The sequence below is a fragment of the Rhineura floridana genome, chromosome 16, assembly GCF_030035675.1.
Source record: "Rhineura floridana isolate rRhiFlo1 chromosome 16, rRhiFlo1.hap2, whole genome shotgun sequence".
In the NCBI taxonomy this organism is placed as follows: Eukaryota; Metazoa; Chordata; class Lepidosauria; order Squamata; family Rhineuridae; genus Rhineura; species Rhineura floridana.
The window spans coordinates 10,888,895-10,912,644 of NC_084495.1; the positions used below are offsets into that span (position 1 = coordinate 10,888,895).

Below are 23,750 nucleotides of genomic sequence, written 5' to 3' on the forward strand. Positions count from 1 at the left end.
GGCTGCCAACTTTTACACCAGCCCTGCTCCTCTGCCTTCAAACATCAGCCTAACGTGCAGAAATTAGCTAGGCTAACTTTTTCCCATTACTTAATTTCCACATCAATGAAGAGTTTCACATTACATATCTGTGTCTCAGGATGTTGTTAAAGGCCCATAATTATGGCCAGTTAAAATAAAAAGGCAAACCTGTTGTCCTGCGAAAAAGTAAGACAGTGCAACCTTGAATTTGGTCTATTTCATCGGTTACCAAGTCAATATTAACATTTAATTCAAGGTTGATTTTTAGAGTCTGGGGCTATTGTTCCTTATTCCAGTAACACATCCTAGTATGTAAACTCTTGTGCTGCTGCCTACATAGTATATCTGCACCAAAAGAAAATGAGAGCAGACATTAATTGTTAATCATATGCATCAGATGTGGGGAACCTTTGGCCTTCCAGATGTTGCTGAACTACAACTCCCATGAGCCCCAACAAGCATGGCTAACTCCATGATGGCAGTTGTAGTCCCAGCCACATCTGGAGGGCCAAAGGTTTCCTACACCTGATGCATACTGATAGTGGACTCAGTTCTCCAATTACCCATCTTTATACAGTCAAAACAGCACCACCCACATACAAAACAGAGATATTAGCAGGATCACCCAAAGGTTTGCAGAAGTACAAGAATCTTTACAGAGAAAAAATCCTAAGTGTGTTGGGGGGGGCAGAAACAGCATAATAAGGACTGAGCATGCTCAGTGACCACAGAATGCTGACTGATTGTTGCGGATGAGAGCAGAAATCCAGGGGATGGGGAATGAAATGGAGTATCCTGGAAGAGGGTATGGCCAAACTGGAGCACTTCACACAGCAACATTTTGTTGCAGCCCCCCCTCGTTAGGATTATTACATACATAGAAACATCAGCATACATCCTGACATTTTTAAGCCTTTGGCTTACAAAAAATTACTAAAGAGTGGGATAAAAATGCTTCAAATAAAATAAAATAAATAAATGTTGACAAAGGAATAAGAAAACGGCAGGTCCCTGCCCTGAGGTGCTTATAATACAAAATTCACAACAGGGTAGGCAATAGCAGGAGTGAAGAAAGACAGAGCAAGGGGAAGAAGATGAGCTGAGGGTTAGATCCACGTCACATACTTTGGCTTAAAAAGTCCACTCTAATCAGTGACTTGATAAAGCTATCAGTGATTCTCTCTTTCTGAAGAGACACCAGCAAGGTTATAAGGACAACTCCAGTTTGACTTTGTGTAAATTCTTTCTGCACTGCGATGTTTTAAACGCTATCAGCAGGTCTGACAGAGGGCATTGACCACACCTCTCCCGTGATAGTGTTGGAATTCAGAGTTCCAGCTTATTACGAACCTCATTCTGGGATGGTAGCTTCTATAATTTCAGATTAGTCAAGTATAAACTCTCTCTGTACAATTCATGCAATTATATAGTTTGTCACACTTTATATTTTCAGCCTGAGCTTTGGGAATGCTGCTTCACACATAACAGTTTAGGCACATTTCAGAATTTGGTTTTATTGCCGGTTTTCAATATACTCGGTTTTTAATTACTGTCATGCTATTTGAGTTTTATGAATTTGTAAGTCGGTTTGGGACATCCTTTTGTGAAGAAAGATGATGCAGCAGCAGCAGCAACAACAATGGATAAAATCATGTCTGAAAGAATTACACAGTCTTTCAATGAGACAGGGACCTGTAATTAGCCCCTTCAGGGGGCTCTTCTGGGCCACAGGGGCCCTTGTCAGGGCCCAGCTTGGCCACCCACTGGCACTGGGCCTGGTCTTTTTAGCAGTTCGAATAGCAAAACACAGCATTTGCTTGAAACAGACCAGGCTCCCTTTGAATTCATTTTGGACTTAATTCAGGCACAGTGTATGTACAATGCCTGTACACTTGAATCCTATTCAATAGTTACACTCACGTTTAAGCCAATATATGAGCAGGCAGGAGGGATGCAGCAAAGAGCCACACAGCTGATGACACACATGCTGACTAGTCCCTGGCATCTTTGTGTACAATCAGTACATGCTGTACATGCAAAGCTCCTTCCCGGCAAATGTCCATGCTGTACAAGTGATCACTAGGGGTCAATGTTAGTTCTCATATATGACACTAAGGGCATGGGCCTTACATGTGAGTTATTTTCAGGTGGAATTCCATCACATGCCAGCAAATTCAGGTGGTTGTAATTATAGGTGATTGGGAGGTCTTGCGCAACAAACCCACTTCCCCCCAAAGATCTGACTTTTTGCAATAATGACAGCAATGAGAAAATGCACTGGAAAGTGTGAGATTTTATTTATTATTTATTTTTATTAATTAAATTTCTATACCGCCCCATAGCCGAAGCTCTCTGGGCGGTTCACAACAAATAAACAGATAACAGTTGCTTTGACATAAGGTCATCAAACCTTCACACACACACACAAATCAGAATAAATGCTCATTAAATAGCCCACATTGTCTAATCTTCCCACAAACATATCAGGATGAATGCTCAATAAACAGGTCATCTGGAAACACCCTATAACTCCTCAATAGAGCTAAAGCCTCATTGTTCAGAAAACAGAAACATGCTTGAAGCAAGTCTCCAGTTCTAAAACCAAGAAACATTTCCTAAGCCCTCTCCACTCCACTGTTACACACGGTTGGAGGTGCTTCACCACCTGGCTGTAAATGGCGTTGATTCGTCTGCAACAGCCCTGTCCTCCTCTGGGTCACGCTTTGAGGCCTTATGTTTGCAACAAAAACTTCCAAAGTCTGTCTGTGCTTTTACGTGAAACGCTAACAGCAGGTAGCAGGCAGCAGAATGAAGGCTGCAGTCTTTTTCAAGCACAGCACCAGTCTGCCCTGGGTCCGCCCACAGCATCAAACAACCCAACACCCCTCCCAATGAAGGTGGCGCAGGGCTTCACCCTCCCAGCCCAAAGAGCAGCCCTTCAGGGGGCTCTTCTGGGCCACAGAGGCCCTTGTCAGGGCCCAACTTGGCCACCCACTGGCACTGGGCCTGGTCTTTTTAGCAGTTCGAAAAGCAAAACACAGCATTTGCTTGAAACAGACCAGACTCCCTTTGAATTCATTTTGGACTTAATTCAGGCACAGTGCCTTGGAAGCCCTTGACCTCAGACAATAAAAGTTGCTTGCCAAAAGCCTTTCTGGATTTACTTTTGTAGGTGAAAGCAAAGGGCAGTGACTCCACTTCTGTTGTATTTATTTGCTTTAAAAGCACAGGTCCTCACCAAATGAGCCACAGGGCATTTAACCACAAACATAAATGCTCCAACTATTACATACACAGTGTGCAGTCCAGATGCGTAACAGCCACTGCATAACAAAGCATGCAATCATCCAATAATTACAATCACACAGGCCAAATTGACTCAGAATATCGCAAACTCATAGTTCAGAAGTATAGAAGGATATGGCAATTGTTTGGACACAGTTGCATCTTCTTATCTTCTAGGTAGCTTCTTTTAAAAAACAAAAAAAGAAGAAGCAGTTTTTGTATGTAATACATTTATCCTGGTCTGCCAGATGAAAGTAGATCATCTCAAAGTATGAAATAACAATATGTGTGTTACAGAGCCCCAGAATTAATCTGGAAAGTGACCATAGCAGAATGAATTTTGGGGAGGGGCACAGCTGTAGTGCACATGGTGCAGTAGAATTGCACTCCAGACACGGACGTCGCTGCTGCTTATCTGGGTGGGGCTGGGGCATGGTGGGGTGGTGGCAAGGTCTGTGGTCTGTGCTTGCAACAATGGCAGTACACCCACTGCTGCCCTCCCCCAGCCTTGTCCAAGAGCCCCTCCAGACTGGTGGTGCTTTGTTTTATTTATGCAGGTGTATTCTGCAGCGTGTTATTAATGTTGGATTGATACTGGACTGTCCACACTATTCCACTTTATTAGTTGTTCTGCGATGCCTCCCCGATGTGACAGTATTACAGGGGGCTGCCCTTAAAGACGACTCGGAAACGTCAACCGGTCCAAAATGCAGCAAGCAGATTACTGGCTGGGGTTTCCTTTAGAAGTCATATAGCTCTGTTTTGAAACAGTTGCATTGGTTACCAGTTCTTTTCCGGGCCCAATTCGAGGTGCTCATGCTAGTGTTTAAAGCCCTAAAACGACTTAGGTCTCAAATATATGAAAGAACATCTCTTTAGACCCTCTCAGGTTTTGAGATCTGCAGAGGGGTCCCTTTCAGGAGTTCTGCCACCTTCGGAAGCTCAGTGGGGTGGGCTGGGAGCAGCAGTACAGTGGCAAATTCAGATGTGCAAGGTCGCTTCACATTAGTCACAGCCATGCCCCCTTTTTTGCTGCTGGGTTGAGAATGAGATCCCTGTTAATGCCTTCTCCCACAACAAGATATATCCCTAGGAGCCAATAAACATGAAAGGGTAGAGTGCTGGCTACTGAGAAGAGTCTTCTCAATGGCTAACTCACCTTCCTTCACTCTGATTGGCTCCAATCAGCAGGAAAGGACAAGGAAGCATATTAGGAGACTCTTCTCAGTGGCTAACATATTCCCCTTTCATGCTGATTGTCTCATAGGATGCTGAAGACATAGGGACTATGCTGGGACCCTGCTCCCAAAAACATAAAGGGTCTCGGATCCCCCAGGACCGTGGACAACTATAACCCTGGCTGGGAGAGGCCATTATCTGCTCCTAAGCTGTAGAACCCCTCACCAAGGTCTACAGAGGTCTGACAACTTGACTATACAGTTTTAGGTGAATGCTGAAGACATACCTCTTTACCTTGGCCTTTTTCACCTGAGACGTATATTTTGAGGGCTCACACTATTTTGTGATTTTAGGTTGTTTTTAATGCTGTCTTCCTATATATTTTTGTATCATGCTACACACTTCTGTGCAGGCACAAGCCTGTGCAGAAGCATTCACATGTGGCATGATGCTGCGAGGAACAGCGGCGGTGACAATGGTGCTGCCGCTCGGTTGAGGCACCCAGTGGTGACGGTGCACGAGGCACCCAGTGGTAGCGGTAGTGCACAAGTTGCATGAGTCGCCCGATGGTGCAAAAGTCATGCAGCAGCAGCAGCTGCACGCACATTGCCTGGTGGCAGCAGCAATGTGCAAGCTGCCCACAGCGAGCAGACGAGTGAGTGAGCAGGAACGCAGTGGTGAGCAAGGTGCCCAGCGCTGGCTGGTCCTAGTCCTTAGTGGGTTGGTCGGTCGGTGAGTGTGGGGGAGGGGGGAGCCATGGGGGAGGGAGGGATGGTGACCTGCGGGGGGAGGGAGGGGAAGGGCTGGCAACCCAAGGGGGAGGGAGGGCTCGCGACCCATGGGAGAAGGGGTCCTGGTGACTCATGGGAGGAGGGGCGCTGGATGGGATAGAGAGCAATTTGGCAATATTTGCAAATGTTTTGATTTCAAAATAAGAAATCTACTTAATGTACTTCATTGCCTCTAGCTGTGAACCAACATCCACTCTTAGATACTCTGTTGTGCTATACATTATCTGTCAATACAATTGTTTTGTTTCATAGAAGAAAGTGGGGCACTTTCAAGAGGGCATAAATAAAAGTATTAATGTTTAAGTATGAATAATTAAGGGTCCTTGTGGAGTGGCAGGAGCAGATTGCTATTGTGTGTGTGTGTTTAATGTAATGGAATCCTTTGAGAGCTCAGTGCTGGGAGGCTGATTGAAAGGCCCTCCTCGGCCATGGCTTTCTGGCAATGTGAAGCAGAATCAGCACTGGAAAGAGGAGGGGAAAGGCAAAGGAGGCATGCTGGAGGCTGAGGGATGCTCCCAATTTCTTGGCTATGGTTAATTGCCTATGATGCAGGAAGCTGCCTTATACCAAGTCAGAGCATAGGCCCATCTAGCCCAGAATTGTCTACATTGACTGGCAACAGCTCTCCAGAGTTCCAGGCAGAGTTCCAGCCCCACTAGGAAATGTCTGCTGCGATTGAACCTGGGACCTTCTCCATGCACTGAGCTATGGCACAGATAGATAGATAGATAGATAGATATTTTTGTAAGCCCTGAATGCACCACAGTGCAGTTTTATTGGCCACAGACCGGTGGTGCAGTGAATTGTAGCACGACCCAGCCATGTGGGCTCAAGGCCGAGGGGGAAGGAGGCTGAGTGGGTGGGTAGGCAGGCAGCAGCAGGCAGCATCCCAGATGCACTGGAATCAAGGCCGGGTGAAGGAAAGAGAAATAAGGTGAGTGGGCAGTGGCTGAGCCACACTGGGCTCAAAGCTGGGGAGAAAGGAGCGTGAGCAAGTGGGCAGTGGAGGCCCACAGTTCAGCTACTGTGGGATCAACACTAGCGGGGAAGGAGGAGGAAGGAAAGTGAGTGAGCGGACGGGCAACAGTCCAGCTGTGCTGGGCTCAAGGCTGGGGGGGTGAAGGAATTGGAAGGAAGGCTAGCAAGCGAGTGGCAGCAGCCGAAGGCCTGAGCAACCCATGCAGCCACTTCATGGAAGGCCTCAATATTGCTACCGCGAGACCTCCCTTTCCTCAAGGCCTTGGAGAGGGAAGGAGAGAGGACAAGCAAGACCAGGCAAGACCGTGGGGGGTGGGAAGGGGGAAGATGCCTTGGTGACCAGGGGGAGAGAGTCTTGGCAACCTGGAGGAAGGGGAGTGGGTTGGTGCCTTCGTGACCTGGTGGAAGGGGAGGGAGGGAGATGCCTTGGCAACCTGGGGAAGGGGGAGGGTTTGGCACACCTAGTGCCTGGAATCCGTGAGTGGATGGATGGGAAGGAACAGGCTGAAGTTGAATCCTGATAAGACTGAGGTGCTACTCGTGGGAGACAAGGGAAGGCTGGGAGATGTTGACCTGGTGTTCGACGGGGTGAAATTGCCCCTGAAGGACCAGGTCCACAGCCTTGGGGTTGTTCTTGATTCCAAGCTGTCCATGGAGGCTCAGATTTCGGCAGTGAGCCGGGCAGCTTGGTATCAATTACACCTCATTCGTAGACTGCAGCCCTACCTTCCTGCTCATCAGCTCCCACTGGTGGTACATGCCCTGGTCACCTCTCGGTTGGATTACTGTAATGCGCTCTACGTGGGGTTACCCTTGAAAACGGTCCAGAAATTACAACTTATACAAAATGCTGCGGCTCGACTACTTACAAACTGTCGCCGCCGGGAACACATCACCCCAGTGTTGTTCGACCTACACTGGCTCCCAGTTATTTTCCGGGCCCAATTCAAGGTGTTGGTATTAACCTTTAAATCCCTATACGGTCTCGGCCCAGTTTATCTGATAGAGCACCTCCAGCGCCACCAACCATGCCGCCCAACAAGATCAGCCACACAGGACCTTCTCTCAATCCCGCCAACTAAAACAGCTAGGTTGGTGGGGACAAGAGAGAGGGCATTTTCAGTGGCGGCCCCCACTCTCTGGAACTCCCTCCCGTATGACCTTCGACATGCCCCTTCCCTGAATGTATTCCGCCAAGCTTTGAAGACCTGGCTCTTCAGACAGGCCTTTGGGACTTACGGGGAGGGTTAAATTTTTACGACGAATAGCCTACTACTCTGTACTGGAGCTGTTTTATTGTTTTATTGTTATATTGTATTTTATGATGTATTTTATTATGATGTAATGTATTGTTGTTAAATTGTACGTCGCCTAGAGTGGCCATTGGCCAGATAGGCGACCCACAAATTAAATTATTATTATTATTATTACTCCTGGCCTCCCGCCTGTCCACCCACCCACCCAGACTGCTGCCTCTGCCACTGCAGCCACTGCCACCAACAGCCCTCCTGCTTGCTCACTCTCCACCTCCACCAGCCCCAGGTATCCACACTCCCCAACCCAATCCAACCCATTTGGCTCAGCTGTTGCACTTCTGCTGTTGCCACCACCACTGGCCCCTCGCCCATCCACCCACCCAGGCTGCAGCCACCACCCCCTCATAGCCTGCCTGCTTGCTCACCCCTCCAGGCACCCACAGTCTGCACCCCAAACTACCTACCTTGGCTGTGGTGCCACTGCCCCAGACACCCTATACCCGGTCAGCCATCTTTGCCGTTACTCTCCGCCCCAGTATCATCCTGTGTGACATCATGACAGCGTAAAGCCTTACATTCTAACTACATAGTAAGAAATATTTATATAGAACCAATTCAAGGTGATGTACAACAATATATGGAAACATCAACACCATGAAAACGATACAAAATAAGCATTAAAACAACGGGCTAATCAAGAAGGTTTAAACAGCTGCAGAGGCCTGTTGTAGGGATGGGGGAGAAATTAGAACAGTTCCCATTTCAAGCTGGATTTATCATGTTTGTCCATTCCAAATCAATGTAGGAACCAAAACACAGCCATCTAATGAAATTTACACTTATCCCAATTTTGTGTTGTAGCTCTCCCAACTGCAGAGGGTTTTCTTAGTGAAAATACCGTAGAAAAATGCATTCTGTTTGGGAAAATTGCTTGCAAAAATGTGTACATTTGTTAAAACTACACACACAAATGTGTTTATTGGGAGAAATCTGCACTAAAATGCTGAACCAAACCGCTGCGCCTCCCTCCCGTGCATGTATGCGTGCACTCTAATATACCCAGCCATGTTACCTTTTGCGTTGATGCATCAGCATGCATGCCTGCCATCACCCAAGATGGGGGCTGGGATGTCAACAGCAAGAGGTGGTGATAACACAAGAGGTGGTACAACCGGGTGTATTTAAACGCGTGCTGGCTGTGTGTGTCTGTGTGGAGGTGGTGTCCCCTGGGAGAGTGGACCTCCCGCTCAGCAATCTATGCCACCGAGCAGTCATGCCACATGACCCAATGCTGGCTGAGATCACGGAACGGGAGCTCCCCCCTCCCAGCCTCAGGGGCCCTCAGCCACCGCAGGAGCCCTCAGCCAGTGCCTGACCTGGCCACCTGCTGGCCCTGGGCCTGGAAATGGAGATGTATCACCAGGGCTGTTGCAAACATGCTGTGTACGCAGCATATGGAGAAAATATGTAGGCAGCCGTCCTCCTGGAATCACAGTTGGAATGATAAATTATGCTCTGACTGGACATTTCCTGCACAATTCCAGCTGCAGGCAAACAAGATTGCCACCTGACCACTGGCACAGAAAGCCATCTGGTCTAGCAATGCATTATTTTGCCAACACAAAGACAAGCAAGGCCGTTTCATGTTACCGCCTTTCAGGCCAATAGCTGGAATGCGGCTTTGGCCAGACAGTATGAAATTACATCACTTGCATTTTCATGAGATAGTTTAGAGGCAATTGCTTTGGGTTTCACCGTGACCCAAACCTCTTCAAGTAGTGTCACTTGTACCAGCTCTAAATGAGACGCTGAGGTGTAACCTGACACGGAAGGAAAAGCACATTGTATACAAAGGAATAGGTCCTTGCAGCAAACTAAAAGATGCATACTAGGAGGCTTGAATCCTAGCCACATCTCTAGTCAGCAACACATTTGAAAATGGGTTCCCCTGCCCTTGTGAAAGTTCCCATTAGAGATGAAATGAAATTTCATGACCTTGCCATTGTAACTGTCCTATCAACTGCATGCTGGCCTGGCCTTCTTCCAACCTCATTTCTACCATACCATTCAAGAGAGAGCCTTTTGCAGTTCAGTCTGTGGATAATCTACCTGTGCGTTTCTGCAAAGGTTTAACCTGACAAGAGTCTCGCAAAGATGTAATTTCATCTTCAGGATCCCATGAATCTCTCTTTGCAGAGAAATTAGCGACACAACCCTAAATGTCTCTTGTCCTTCAAAGCCCCTGCAGGAGGTGCATGAATTGATCTTTTTTAAAACAAGGAAACAAACATGCAAAACACACACACCCTTAGCCTAGCTTAAAAAAACTTTGATCAAGATTCAGAATGAAGGAAAACAAAAAGAGCAAGGCTGAAGCAGGGGATGACTGCATTGTAATAAAAATAACCTTTTTAAGGAAGGGAAAAGAGAAAGAATATTGCTTACATGACAGTTGGAGTTGTAGAAACATCATCGGCTTTTGCACAACAGGTCAAAACAGTGTCCATTTAAAGTTATGCCGTGGGGTGGGTGTAGGGGAAATGTGAAACACTTGTCTAGCAATCTGGAGAAAGAAACAGAAGGCTTCAGCCAAGATCAGCTTGCACACAGCCTCTTTCCAGGCATATCACAGAAGCTAATGAGCTGGAGCTTTAGCAAATTTCCACACCACACAATAGGCTACATAAGGACACAGCATCTTTAAAGATCAAGAAGCCTCCCTTGCCTGCAGAGACAGTCCTACCATAAAGCAATCTCAGGCAGTATCCTCAGGTAGAAGATTTTTGGTGCCCTTGAGAGGAGCAGAACTGGAGACAGGCCAGTACGGCCCACTGGAACACAATCAGGTTTGGCTGTGTATCTTAAGGAGGAGCATCCTCTACTTGAATGGCTGTTAGAGGACAGTCCTCTGTTGGAAGAAGCCCTCGGTTTAAAGGGTTGTCCAGTCCAAGTCCAGTTTTAAAATAAAAGAACCCTAAGAAAGGAGATCAGCAGTGGCTTCCCATGGGCATCTGGTTGGCCTCTATGAGGCCAGGATGCTGGACTAGACGGGCTATTAGCCTGATCCAGAACATTCTACTTATGTTCTTAAGTTGCCTATCAACAGTAAGCACCTGGAGAACAGACTGAGAAGGCATACATGTGGTCCCAATATTTCCCAATATAGTGAGATATATTGTATTTCTATTTATAGTAATTATTTATAAATTTGAATTCATACATGTAAATTAGAATGCACATATTTGATACAAATCTGTATCCTCTTTTGTCATTTTTTTGGCAATGCATGTGTGACCACACTAAACATAATGCATCCAGGTGGTCTGATGTGCAAGTTCCATTGAAATGAGCAACCACAGGCTTGCACAGTTTCTGTTCATTCCAATAGGTCTTCAGAAGAACTTTTTTGGTGGGTCATCCATGCAAGTGAGCTAAAGTGTCATTGAGAACTTCCATCTCATACACCAAAATGGACCCGTTCTTTGATCTGGTGGCTGGTGCCCGTTGGGGCTGGTGGAGCAGACATCAGGGACCCCAACATTAGGTAGAGCCAGAGCCAATGACATGCAGAGCCAACTAATTATGGTTTTGTCCCCGTCCTACTCCCTGCTGAGTTCTACAAGGACAACCCTAAGATTGAGGAGGAGAAGGAAGCTATCAGCTAGTGCCACCCACAAAACTGGTTGTAAGTAAGGAGGTAGGGGGCTGGCTGTGGGCAGACTGACCTTGGCGGACGGTGCCCTGCTTGCTCTAGTAAACCAACCTCCACTGGATCTGGTGACCACAGCAAGATGGCCTCCAGGACAGCATGAAGCTGCGGATGGGCAGGCAACTTGGTTGGCATTTGCAGAGGTACTAACTGTATGAGCTGGCACCTTGATGCAGGAGCAGCGGAGATGCAGCTACTGCAATTTGCATGATCCCAACAACCATGCAACTAAGAGCAATGAGGCCTTTTCTAAATGTGTGCAAAAAGGGAGCAAGTCCATCTAGGTTAGCTTTGTGCATGCAGTACTGTCTGTCATTTCTAGAATTACGACAGCTGTCCCCACACCCAAAAATAGCACCTGGGTGATCTAAGAATGGTTTTGCACCTTTAAGAGCATCTGTGTATTAATTTTAAAAAAATAAAAAAGTAATGAGCCCCTTTTATTTCATTTGTTTTAGTTATACAAAAGGAATGGAAATTCAAATTAATGAGTTCTGATCGAAACTCCATGCATTTCCCCCACATCTCATTAATATACACATACACACACACATCCTTATACTGAGTCAGACCAATAGTCCATCTACCTCAGTATTGTCTACACTGACTGGCAGCAGCTTTCCAGGGTTACAGGCAGGAGTCTCTCCCAGTTCTTCCTGGAGATGCCATTGGGGGGCTGAACTGGGACCTGCTCCATGCAAGGCAGATGCTCTACTCCTGAGCTAGGGCCCTTCCCCTCATTTCTCATTCTTTTCAACAAGAGCCCTGCTGGAATAGCCTGTACAGAGAGAGCACAATCAGGCCTAATTCACCTTTATGACCCTCTTGTGCATTCAGTTCAATGCTCCATATGCCTCCATCAAATAAAATTCAGAAGATCTCCATTACAAGCAGGGCTTTTCTGGTTGTGGCACAAATTAACAGAATAATGCCTCCCCGGGGAGTCCCAACAAGCACCAATGCTTTGATCCTTCTGGTGCCGGCAGAGCCAGCTCTAGAGGGTGGCAAAGTCGGGCCCTGCTCTAGGTCCCCTGCAGCCCATAGGAGCCACTGGGTCCCTCCTTAAGGTGGGAGGATGGTGCTCTCGTTTCACGATCTGCGGTAGCATCAGGTCCTGCAACCCGACCCTGGTCCAGATTGCGAAGATGGATCTCCCAGGCACACCCCTAATACAGACAGTACAGGTTTCAATAAGCCCATCTGCATGCCCCACCTACCTCTCTCGTCAGTGTGAATGCCGTGCATGCTCTGCACGCATGCCTGCCATCACCCAAGATGGCGGCGGGAGCCTCCCTAAGGAGCTGATGCCCCTGCCACCATCTTGGTTGATGGCAGGCACATGCGCACATCACTCACGACATTCACACAACACGAGAGGCAGGCAGGGCATGCGTGCGGGCTTATTGAAGCCCATGCTGTCTATATTGGGAGGGGCTGGGAGATCCCTCTCTGCAATCTGCAGGAGAATTAACTCCACGCCACCTGGATGGGGAGGTGTTTTTATTTATTCATTATTTGATTTATATCCTGCCTTTCCTCCTGGCAGGAGCCCAGGGGGGTGATGGGCTCAGGTGTTGGGCTATGGCGCCGGAGGCCCGAGGCAGGCTGGTGCCCAAGGGCCCAGTCATGCCTGGTGCCAGCCCTGGGTGCCAGGTCAATACTTGGTTCTTCAGGAAGGCCCTTGAACCTGACTGATTTGATCGGTTTGTGTGGGCTAGATTTTGGCTCTCCTGCCCCCAAATCTATATGCAGAGCTTGGAAAAGTTACTTTTTTGAACTACAACTCCCACCAGCCCCAGCCAGCGTAGCTACTGGATTGGGCTGATGGGAGTTGTAGTTCAAAAAAGTAACTTTTCCAAGCTCTGTCTATATGATGCTTGGGAGGGAGGTTGCTTTAGTCCCAAATGTTTTTGAATGGATGTTGAGTGTGTTTATGTTTTTTGTTGGTTTGACATGTCTTCTTCTGAGCTGCTTCCTTTTTATTTATTTGTTTGCTTGCTTGCTTTTAGAAAAGTGGGACAGATGCCTCTAAAAGCAACCTCAAAGGCTTGCTGGGAGGATAAAATGGGTAGGGGGAGGACAACCACATGTGCCATTCTGAGCTCCTCGGGAAAAGGACACAATAAGAAAACAGTAAAATAACAAAAGTAATTAATTTTGTTTTAAAGGATGATGTACAAGCAGATCTTGCTTTCACATACTATGCTGGAGACGTTATAGCGGCATCAATGAGGACAGCATGTTTAAATGCAGATCTGGGGTTTCTGTCATTCTGCCCTGTATTCATATCACATACTGGGAACATAGGAAGCTGCCTTATACCAAATCTGGCCATTGTTCCATGTAGCTCTATATTGTCTACACTGACTGGCAGCAGCACTCCAGGCATCTCTCCCAGGTGTGCCTTCCAGCCCTACTGGAGATGCCAGCTGGGATTGAACTTGGGGCCTTCTATATGCAAAGCACATGCTCCTCCACAGAGCTACAGCCCTTCCTACTGGCTGTGTTCAGATGTATTTAGCAAATAATGTTTTCTTACCACAGAGATTCTTCCCCTCACTTCAGATCAGAAGGCCCATTTTAATGGCTGTGTTTGGACGTCACGCCCAGCCATGATTTATCATGACAGCAGCAAGACTAACTTCCCCACCTATGTAGAGCTCATACAGCTCCATGGTATACCATGGAGCTGAGAGTGATGAAGCAAGAGAGGAGGAGGCTTGAGTGCAGATGGAGGTGAACTCCTGACGAATGCAATTATGCCTTGGTGAGTGCCTCTTCTAAGCGGTATATAGTAGCGGTGAGGGCAGCAAAAAAGAGATATTTTGCTGCCACAATTAAGGCATCTCTCTCCCGCCCGGCAGAGCTCTTTAAAATTGTACGAGGGCTTTTACATTCTGGCCCTCGGGATATTATGGATTCATCTGTAGCCCGCTGTGATGAGTTCGCGAGGCACTTCCAGGATAAGATCTCATGCATTCGCCGGGACTTAGACTCCAATGTTATGACAGTGAGTTCCAACGAAGCATCCAGAACGCGGTCTTGTCCTTATTTATTGGATGAGTTTCAGTCTGTACAGCTTGAGGATGTTGACAAGATCCTTGGACTGGTGCGGGCGACCACGTCGGTGCTGGATCCTTGCCCCTCTTGGCTGGTGAAAGCTGGCAGGACCGGAACCGCCGGCTGGGCCAAGGAGATAATAAACGCCTCTTTGAGAGAGGGAGTGGTCCCTGACTGCCTAAAAGAGGCAGTAGTGAGACCGCTCCTGAAGAAATCCTCTTTGGACCCAGATAACCTGAACAACTATAGACCTGTGGCAAATGTTCCGTTCTTGGGCAAGGTACTGGAACAGGTGGTTGCCGGCCAGCTCCAGGGGCTCTTGGATGACACTGATTATCTTGATCCATTTCAATCCGGTTTTAGGCCCGGTTTTGGCACCGAAACAGCCTTGGTCGCCCTGTACGATGACCTTTGTCAGGAGAGGGACAGGGGGAGTGTGACTCTGTTGATTTTCCTTGATCTCTCAGCTGCTTTTGATACCATCGACCATGGTATCCTTCTGGGAAGACTCACGGAGTTGGGAGTTGGGGTTACTGCTTGGCAGTGGCTCCGCTCCTACTTGGTGGGTCGTCACCAGAAGGTAGTGCTTGGGGAACATTGCTCGACACCCTGGACTCTCCATTGTGGAGTCCCACAGGGATTGGTACTGTCCCCCATGCTTTTCAACATCTACATGCAGCCGCTGCGTGCGGTCATCAGGAGTTTTGGGGTGCGTTGTCATCAGTACGCTGATGACACGCAGCTCTATTTCTCCTTTTCATCCTCCTCAGGTGAGGCTGTTAACGTGCTAAACCGTTGCCTGGCCGCGATAATGGACTGGATGGGAGCTAACAGACTGAAGCTCAATCCAGACAAGACTGAGACGCTGTTGGTGAGTGCCTTCTCTGCTCAGATGGTGGATGTTCATCCTGTTCTTGATGGGGTTACACTCCCCTTGAAGGAACAGGTTCGTAGCTTGGGAGTTCTTTTCGATCCTTCCCTGTCTCTTGAGGCCCAGGTGGCCTCAGTGGCACGGAATGCTTTTCACCATCTTCGATTGGTAGCCCAGCTACGTCCCTATCTGGACAGTGACGACCTCGCTTCAGTTGTTCATGCTCTGGTAACTTCTAGATTGGACTACTGCAATGTGCTCTACGTGGGGCTGCCCTTGAAGACTGTTCGGAAACTACAGCTAGTCCAGAATGCAGCGGCCAGATTGTTGACGCGGACCAGAAGGTCCGCTCATATAACACCTGTTCTGGCCCGTCTGCACTGGCTTCCTATTTGTTTCCGGGCTAGATTCAAAGTGCTGGTTTTGACCTATAAAGCCCTACACGGCATGGGACCGCAATACCTGGTGGAACGCCTCTCCCAATATGAACCTACCCGTACACTATGCTCAACATCTAAGGCCCTCCTCCGAGTGCCATCCCATTGAGAGGCTCGGAGGGTGATGACTAGAACCAGGGCCTTTTCAGTAGTGGCCCTAACTGTGGAACAGTCTCTCCGATGAGGTGCGCCTGGCACCGACGCTACTATCTTTTCGGCGCCAGGTGAAAACCTTTTTATACTCCCAGGCATTTTAAAGTGTATTTTAAACAGCATTTCCGTATTTTGGATGTTGTTTGGTTCGTTATTGTTTGTTTGTTTTGTTTTTTGATTTATTGTATTTATTGTATTTATATATTGTGCTTGTTTTTATCTTTTTGTACACTGCCCAGAGAGCCTTCGGGCTTAGGGTGGTATATAAATTAAACTAACTAACTAACTAACTAACTAACTAAATAAATAAACAAACAAACAAACAAACCCTGGGCTTGTGCACTCCCCCCCTCCATTTTTGTGGACACTAGGAAGAATGTAGAAGCTTTCTCTTCAGTTTAATAAAGGTGGCTTGCTGTGTCATCTAAACCTGAAAAGTTATGGTTAGTCTTAACTATGGTTTGTTTGAAGCAAGCTACCTTCAAACCATGAGTTCGGATGTAGCGCCAAACTGTGGTTGATTGAAATGGGAAGTAAAAGCTTCTAATTGCCTCACCACAGCAGGACGGAGGAAGAGAAGGAAGGGCAAAGCATGCAAAAACAGGAGGAGGCTAGGTTCATTCCCATCATGATAAACCATGGGTTTGTATGGGGCGCTAAACTGTAAATTGAAATTGGAAGAAAAAACTTATAGGCTCCTCCCAGCAGCCAGGGTAGAGGAGGAGAGGGGAGGGTAAAGGATGCAAAACCAGAAGAAGACTAGGCTCATTCACATCACAATAAACCACTGTGCCTCAACCTGATCCCCTCCAGATGTTTTGTACTACAACGACCATCAGCACCAGCCAGCATGGCCAATGGGCAGGGATGATGGGAGTTGCATTCCAACACCATCTGGAGGACATCAGGTTGGGCAAGCTGTGATAAACCATAGTTTATTGTGATGCCCAAACACAGCTGTTAAAATCTTGGCATGGCTCTTCCAATTTGAAGCAAGGGAAAAACCTCAATCGCAAGAAACCATTCTTTGCTCAGTGCAACTGGACCTTGTTCAGGGTAAATAACACAACAATATTTCTCCACCAGAGATTGTTTGTAGAAGGTTTTTCTTCAGCCTTCAGCTTAAGAACTGAGAACTGCTTACCCAGTTTCAGTGACTCAGACTTGTTATTAGACTCAGTTGTTTCCTGGACTCTGCCAGAAAAAGTCTGGTAAAGGGTCTTTAAATAAGGGTAAAAATCCTGTCACCTTGAGGCACCTAAAGACTAACAGACTCAGGCTGCATTCAGACGTGGGGTTTACTGTGTTAGTTGTACTGATTGTAAAGGTAGCAGTTCTGTCCTGATTTCTAACATTCTGTTCATGCTGCAGTACCTGATGCATTATGGAACTGTGGTTTTTGATCGACATACCACCATGTCGTGCTAAATTTCATTCACCCCAGTAGGCATGGTGTGGCAGAACAATGCCCCACAGCAGAGCTAATGGGGTTGCAAACAGATTTTGTTTTTGTTTTTTAAAGCAATTAACACAGAAATGAGTACCACTAGAGTCCACTAGATTACTAGAAGTGACTTATACATCATGTGAAAGATCAAACAAAATGTGGAAAACACTAAGGAAATGTCAGGAAAACAGAATAAACCGCTGTCTGAATTAGGGATGGAAAGATCTGTCAGTGTTGCTTCTCTCCGTTTTTCATTTTTCCAGCCCATATTTCTGCATCAATTTGTGATTTTTTTTAATAAAAAATCCTCCTGAAAATTCTCCAGCATTTTAGTTTGAATTTCTTCTAAGAAACACATTTTTGTGGGCAGTTTTGAATAATGTACACATTTTTGCAAGCATTTTCTCCTAATATAATGCATTATTGTATGTTGTTTTCACTCATATATTCATTTTTATGTACATTTTCCCCTAATATATGCATTTTTTTTTAAAAAAAATCCTTCGGTTGGAGAGCTGCATGGCAAAATTCGGATATGTGCAATGCAGATTTTGAAAAAAAATTAAAATATCAGATTAATTCAGACATGGGATGGAATGGACTTAAAAATACATGTGAAATTGGTAGGACTAAAACTAGACTGGTCCGTCCGTGCCTATTCCAATTAGCTGTCATAAGGACATTAGAGACATCCTGCTGGATCAAGTCAAAGGCCCATCTTCTTCCAGCATCCTGTTCCCACATGGCCAACCAGATAACTGTGGGAAGCCCACAAGAAGGCCCTGAGTGCAAGAGCACTCTCCTCAGCAACTGGTACTCAGAGGCATACTGCTTCCAACAGTGGAGGTGGTGGCTAGTAGCCACTGATAGCCTTATCCTCCATTAAACTGTAAATATATCTTCACATTGTATAGCCGTCTAGAGGTCTCAGCTAGTAAATGAGGATGCGGGAAAGGCAACTGCTTAGAGGACCAGCATTCTCTTTCCACAACATTCTCTTTTTTCTTTTCTTTGGGCAGGGGGAGGCATTATCATTTCTGGGGCATAATGCTTTCCACGCTCCCTAGCATGGGCAGGAAAAAAGATGGGGTTCCAAACAGAGAAAATTGCTGTCTCTTTCTTACTCTCATTCAGCCTCATTACCATAGCAACAGACAGCTTGAACACCTGATCAGGTCACAGTAACCAAGTTTCCTTCACTGCATATCTAAAAGGGTGTTCTGTGCCTCCTGCTAACATTATTCATGTGTATATTTGTTTCCTGAAATAATAATAACTATTGTTGTTGTTGTTGTTGTTGTTTTTATCTGCCCTTCACTAGTAGGTCTCAGGGCGGGTCATAACAATATAAAATACATTGTTTAAATAGTTTTAAACCTTTAGAATCTTTCCTCCTCACAAGGAGTCAAGGCGGGTCCAGGGCCGGCCCTGTTATGAGGCAGAGTGAGCCAATTGCCTCAGGCAACAGTTATTCAGGACCAGCAATAGCAAGAACACACACCCATTTTCCTTAGTTGCCACATGGTCTCTTCTGGGGGCCCTAATCTGACCTGCAGCCTCAGGTGTGATGGAAGATCCTATCCAATCACCAGTGTTGAACTAAGATTCAACTGCCAGAAATGTGGCGAGTGGAATTTAGGATTGGAAAAATGAGAAACGGAAAAAAACAAAATCTGACAGATTTGTCTGTCCCTAGCTGGAGGTAAGCTGAAGCAAGCACAGTCGCACCCTTAATCTGCTATCAAAGCCTGGATCTACGATAGTATGGCAAAATCATCATTGTTAGACAACAAGAACCCAACCTGTACTGTAACAAGGTTGGATAGGTGGTTTTGTCCAAAGGACAACCTGATATCAAAGGTCATGCCACCCTGAAGTCTTTGGTATAGCCCCTAGCAGGGATGGGCAAGAAATTCAATTCAGTTCACATTTCAAGCTGAATCTATCAAATTTGCACTTTCTGAAACAACCTGACAACCGAGACACAGGCATCCTTCCAAATTCACACTTGTTTGAATTTTGCGATGCAGTTTGCCAACCAAACAATGTTTACAAAATCTATATATTAGAGGGAAGTGTGCATAAAAATAAGTATATGAGAGAAAATAACATACCAGAAATGGCTGGCAAAAATGTCTACATTAGTCAAAATTGCCTATAAAAAATTGTTTATTAGGGGAAATTCGGACTAAAATGCTGGAGAATTTTCAGGAGGATTTTTTAAAGGCAAATTGCTGCAGAAATGTGAAGAACTAAATTTAAGGTTAGAAGAATGAGGAACTTAGAGAACCGAAACTGATGGTTCATTCCATCCCTAGCCCCTAATCCCAATATCCTAATGTAACTAAACTTAAATATACATCACTGAAACAAGCACATCTTCTTCCCCTGTTAACTCTGCATATTCCTTCCTACGTTGTCCCTCCTGTGTCTATTCCTTTACTGTAGCCCTCCTGGGGCAAGTTCTTATTTTTTTGTTCATTTATAAAAGTGTTTCTATTCTGCTACATCATAAAAAAAATCAAGGCAGTGTACAATGTTAAGACATAAAACACCATTTTAAAAGTGAAAAAAATACAGATAATCATTAAAGTGACTGTCTAATCAAAAATAAAAACCACACAGCTACAAAGATCTGTCGGCATAAAAAAGGTCTTCCAGAGACACCTGAAAGTCAATGGCAAGGATGCCTGCCAAATCTGTGCTCAAAGAGTGTTTCACAGCATGGAACCGGCAGCACTAAATGCTCGACTTCTAGATGAGGCCAGTTGGGCCTCTGCATTACGGGGGACAACCAGCTGCACTCCTCTGGATGATCTCAGTGATGGAGATGGGATGTAAGGGCTCTTATTTTCCTCTCATTGTTTCTAAAGCACTGTGCACATGGATGGCATCAAAAGAACAAACATTAACAATCAAAATAATATTAAATCACGTAATAGTTTATTTTCAATATGGAATAATTAGTCTCTCTCAGATATACACATACACACAATGGCAGATGACACCCCAATTTCCTTATTCCAGAGGTTTAGTAAGGGCAGCTGGCCAGGCAGAATGGGTTCGTGACAGCATCTCCTTCTCCCTGTGCCTACTGGTTACTGAAAGAAAGCAAGTTCAGAAATCCAATAGTTCTGCTGGGGGAGGAGAAATAGAAGCACGTGACTCCATCCATCTGTTGCTGGTTGGGCAGTAGCAGTCAGTGAACTTTTTGCAAAGCAGCTTCTACTGAGCAGTGCACTTAATTCTCCAGAGCTATTCTTAATTCCCCCAAGTTGACCAAACCCTCCCCATAGAGTTCAGTTCAGGACAGTGGTGGACGGTGCCCATTGGTACTGTTGAGGCAGAGGGCAGGAAAAGCAACAATCGGCAGAGCCAAAGCCAATGACAGGTGGAGTCACTCCCTGACTGGTTGTAAAAAGGCAAGCAGGTGAGGGCTGAGGTTGGTGGTGCAATGCCCCACTTGCCCTAGTTGATCAGCTTCCTCTGATTTAGGGGTAACTGTTAACATACACTTTTTATCTTATTTATGTTTTTGCACACATATAAGTAATGTTCTAGAAGATCCACTTGAATCTGTGAGGTTCTGGTTGGTGCAGGTGGAGAAGAAGTGCAGAACTGGGATCTTCCCCTGGGGCTTGCAAAGGCCATTTATCAAACTAAGTAAGATGTCAGAATCAGGAACTGTTCCTCATCAGGTACCTTATGGCTCCTATTGGGCTGACTGAGCCCCTTTTCTCTTCTTTCCTACGCCATTGCTTGTTGTTCCACTGGTACCTATGTCCCAGCCAAAGAGAGACCATGTAGCACTCCAAATGTTGCTGGACCAGTTAGTTAGTTAGTTAAATTTACAAGAATAAAATACAGTGATACAGTAAAACATATATAAACATATTCACTAATAGGCAAAAAACCTTGCGGTTTAAGAATGTACCTATAGCCAACAGATATTTCCATCAAACTTGAAAAAGCAGGGAAATTGGGCAGCTATAGTGAATGCACCAGGGGAGCTGGAGACCTGAGATATTGTGCTGTCCTACGAATTTGTCTTGCTCTTTCACAGTCCAATCCACTTCCTGTGTAGCTTGGAAGAATGTGGTAACATGTGCCTCTGAGTATATGGTGAGTAGTGGCAACCTGCCATCTCCAAAGATGGAGAATTACATTTTTGTATGTTTGTTCGTGTTCTTACTTTGCTTCTTTTTTGTGTTACTACTGTTTTCTACAGAGAATCTAACCTAGAAAATTATATTTCTCTCATTAGTCATCCTAGAAATCTGTGTCAAATTTATTTTTATTAATTTCAAAGCCTTTTTATTGGTCAATGTCATATGATGGTGAAGACAGCCTTTTGTATTTCAAATTGGAGGTTATGTTCTATTTCTATTTTGGGAGCATTTACAGTTGAATCTGAAACTGTAGTTTGATGTAAAATCAGACTGATTACAGTATGTTGCTACTTAAGCAATGACTCTAGCTGATGGAAAAAAACAAACCTGGCCTACCCAAGATGCATATTTTCAGCCTGCTATGCTTAAACTACTCCACTTAAGGAAAGATGAGCATGGTCAATTAAAAACATAGAGCACACCTAGAATTTTGCTAGAATACATTTCTGTTTTATCTTGTGCAAACTGAGACACTCCTCATGTCCATTGGAAACTATTCTGCAGAACAGTCAGTGCCTTATTCCACAATTGTATTTGGAGCTTTTTTTTTAGTGTTGCAAAGTGTTGCTGTACTTCACATATTCACAGAAACAGAAGCAAAAGAAAATGATTTACTGTAGGAAACTTCACTAAAATTGCAAAGTAAATCAAACATATTTAAAGTGATTATCTGAACTATATCGACTGTTTTAATATTGTTGCTTCCTCCCTGATAAAACAAGATCAGCACAGCACATATCTTGTTTCTGTTATTTGGGCTGATTGCAGGTGTTGCCACCATTCACCATATGCTCAGAGGCACATGTTGCCAAATTCTTCCAAGCAACACAGGAAGTGGATTGGACTATGAAAGACCAACCCAAACTGTTTTTGCATTTTGACAAATCTGTAGGGCAGTACAATATCTGAGAGAGGAGGTCAGGTCTCCTGCTCCCCTGGTGCATTCACTATAGCTGCCCAACTTCCCTGCTTTTTAAAGTTTGAGAGAAATAGCTGTTGGCTATAGGTATGCTCTTAACCCACAAGGTTTTTGCCTGTTAGTGAATTTCTCTGCTTTTTAATCCGGGAGGTAAGAAATGGGATCCTGTGCAAATTTGCTGAGAATGGATTGATCATTTTCATGCTTATTGAGTTCAGTAGGATTTACTCCCCGCAATCATGCTTAGGACAGGTGAAACTGACCACGGGATGAGGAGGGGGAGGGGAGCAGGCAGGAGGGCAGGTTTGATCATTTGCATGTTTATTGAGTTGAGTGGGATTTACTCCCATCCAGTCATGCTTAGGAAAGGTCAGAACTTGGAAAAGTACTTTTTTGAACTACAACTCCCATCAGCCCAATTCAGTGGCCATGCTGGCTTTTCCAAGCTCTGGGATAGGTAAAACTGACCATGGGGAAGGAGGCCTGGGGGGCACAGGAGGAGGAAAAAGGAAGAGGGGAGGGGATGAAGAAGAAGGGAAGAGGAAGGGAGAGGAGAGGGGAAGGAGGGGAAAGGCAGGTCTGATCATTTGCATGCTTATTGAGTTCAGTGGGATTTACTTCCATGTTATCAGGGCTAGGTTAGGTAAAACTGACCATGGGGGGGAGGAAGGAGGGGATTGGAAGGGGAGGGGTGGAAGGGGGAGGGAAGGGGCAAAAGGGAGTTGATGGAAGGGAGGAGGAGGGGAGGGCAGGTTTAATCATTTGCATGCTTATTGAGTTCAGTGGGATTTACTCCTGTGCAATCATGCTTAGGATAGGTAAGACTGAGCTGGGAGAGGGGCAGGAAGTGGAGGGGGAGGGAGGAAGGGGGAGGGGGGAGATTGAGTGGGTGGGCACTGGACAGAGGGGAAGCCCCTTTCCTTTCCCAAAGGAAAACATTGTGAACAGTATCACTATTTTTCAGGGTTTCACCTACCTTTGTATTCTACAGCAGACACATGAAGCCTCCCACCCAAAATTAAATCAAGGCTGCCGCTAACCATATCCACACCAGGCCTTTATTTCACTTTAGACAGTCCAGGCTTCTCCCAAAGAATCCTGGCAAGTGTAGTTAGTGAAGGGTGCTGAGAGTTGCTATGAGATGTTCTGTTCCCCTCACAGAGCTTCAATCAGAGCGGCTGACTGTTAAACCACTCTGGCCACTGGAGCTCTATCAGGGGAATAGGAGTCTCCTCCCAGCACCCTTCACAAACTACACTTTCCAGAATCCTTTGGGGGAAACCATGACTGTCTCAAGTGGAATAAAGGTCTGGTGTAGGTGTGGCCCCCTGATTAGGCAAGCCCAGCAGCTGTGAGTCTGGCTTTTAGAACACTGAAAATTGAGAGGGTTGTTAAGCAAGCGTTTCTGAGTTCAGGACTATACGTTTTGTAAGGTTTTGTTTTGAAATGAGCTTATGGGAAGCATCAGAATGGCA

The 23,750-nt window shown here is 45.8% G+C and overlaps 1 protein-coding gene across 9 annotated transcripts in view; it reads right to left on the reverse strand.

Moving 5' to 3' along the window:
* The window catches only part of PAK3 (p21 (RAC1) activated kinase 3), a 238,464-nt gene that overhangs the window by 81,842 nt on the left and 132,872 nt on the right, over positions 1-23,750 (reverse strand). For 5 of the 9 annotated variants that reach the window (XM_061598594.1, XM_061598589.1, XM_061598586.1 and 2 more), the window contains one exon: positions 9,956-10,073. The exons of the other annotated variants lie outside the window; for them this stretch is intronic. The gene's annotated coding sequence lies outside the window, so the exon portion shown is untranslated. The remainder of the gene's footprint in view (positions 1-9,955; positions 10,074-23,750) is intronic. 9 annotated transcript variants of the gene reach the window in all.